Here is a 2,120-nt window from a genome sequence, read left to right on the forward strand (position 1 = left end):
ACAGAGGGACGCGAGCCCCACCCTGGGCACGGGGGACAGAGGGACGCAAGCCCCACCCTGGGCACGGGGGACAGAGGTGTGGGCATCCAAGGAGGTGAGGGACATGAGGGAATCAGTCAAGGCTTTAATGTCTGCATGGGCTGACATGAGGAATGAGCGTAGGGATGAACCCAAGTGCATTCTCTCTGTCACTGGCTGCCCCGCACAGGACCTTTCTTTGTTCAGTGTCCACAGTGGGGAACCGAGCTGGGTCAGATCCCCCGTCCTGCATGGTGCTAGACCCTGACGCCCCCGTGGAAGGAGAGTCCTGACCCCAAACACTGGAGTTGAAGCCAACGGTCCTGCCATCCCAGCCAGCTGAGTCCTGATTGGACAGGTCCCCACCCCTGCCCATGGGAAGTGCATGTTACACCCCACTTTACCCTCTGCTGCTTGTCTGTTCGCAATGCCCAGCGTGCACGCAAAAATTAAAAGGTGTGAAAAGAACCAGAGAAGCTTACCCCATGATCTGGATGAAAAGCCGCAAACAGACCCACCAGAGATCCAGATGCTGTGATTAAAAGCAGCTCCGTTCACGTGCAGTCCCCGTCTCGGGCTTCTCCAGGCTGTGCCCCACAGATGGCCCACTGCTCTGGCTGCCATGCCGGAGAGGAGGCTGCAAAGGAGGCTTGTCACACCCACCCCTCCTGTCCTCGCCCTTCCCACTGCAGGGCTTGGTCTGCTGCCCTCGCCGGGGCCCAGAACCCCAGCCTTTCCCTGGACAGCGCTCTGTGCACTCACGTCCAGCCGAGCCCCCAGCTGTCCCAAGGGGAAAACACAGGCTTTCCCAAACTGTCTGGAGCTAGGACCGTCTCCTGTCCACCATGGACCGGGACCTTTGCAGAACGTGACGGGATGTACTTACTAGATTCAGACAGCTATACGTTTGCAAGGCCCACGCGATGTCCCCGCCTGCTCCCTGGGCCCACAGCGCCCCAGACCCACTGTCAGCAGCCCTGGTCAAGCACAGAGTGGAGCCCCAGAAAGGCTGTGACCAGCCAGGAGCGTCAGTGCCTTGTGATGGTTCCTGTCAGGACTTCCTACCGGGGAGGGAGTGTGCTTGCCGGACGCCCCCATCACGTCCCCCAAGGGGTGGCTGCTTTGACAGGCAGAGCTGGCCGTGCCTGGCCCTTGCTTCCAGGCCCTGGGGGAATCCCTGCTGCTCAGAAGCACCTGGCCCAGCCCTGGCTCCCTGGCCGCCCCTGCCCAAGCTCCCCGCTCCAGGCACCCTGGGCCCCTCCGCCCTCCTGGAATCAGGCTGTGTGCGAGATCACGGTGGTTCTTCCGCGTAGAGTGCCGTTCTGGTTGGACCATCTGGTCCCCCCTCATGGCTCCTGAGGGGGACGTTCACAGTGGCCTGGCTGGGTCCCCCATGTGTCTACACCTGCTGAGTGCCACCCACCTTCTGTGCACACTTGTTATGCGGACCTGTTGGCTTATGTGCCCGGCTGTTTGGTTGCACGGCCTGGTGCTGGGCCCGTCTGGCTCGGCAGAGCCCCCAGTGCCAGGGGGGGTGGCGGAGAAGGTTCACAGGTGCGCACCAGGTGGGCGCTACATCAGGACAGGGGCGCCCCAGAGCAGTCGCCCGCCCCTCAGCATCCCGCCACATGTGGAGCGGAACCTCCTCACCAGTGCCCTTGCTCCCCAGGTCTTGCCATGACCCTCCCACCCCCCCAGAGCCATGTCGAGAGCGGCGGAGACTCCACGGACCTGGAGGATGCCAGCAGACTGTGGCCCACGTTCGCAGCCCTCTTCCTCCTCACTCTGCTCTACAGCGGCTTTGTCACCTTCATCAAGGTAAGGCAGCCGGCGCCCCTGTGTGCAGGGCTGAGGGACACGCTGCAGTTGGCCCAGGGAGCCTGCAGGGAGCCGGAGGAATATCCGGCCATCATGGGCCACGGACGCAGCCTGGGGCCTCTCAGCCCCGAGACCTCGGGGGCCCCCTCCCTCCACCTCCACATTCCTATGGAGGGACAGAGGCTGGCCGCCTGCTCACATCTGACTTGGCTGGGCAGGACTCAGGGGCCTGGACCCTGTTCTCTGGGGACCCTGCCCCTCACACCTGCCCCCTTCCTGACCCC

Source organism: Neomonachus schauinslandi, chromosome 9 (assembly GCF_002201575.2).
Source record: "Neomonachus schauinslandi chromosome 9, ASM220157v2, whole genome shotgun sequence".
In the NCBI taxonomy this organism is placed as follows: Eukaryota; Metazoa; Chordata; class Mammalia; order Carnivora; family Phocidae; genus Neomonachus; species Neomonachus schauinslandi.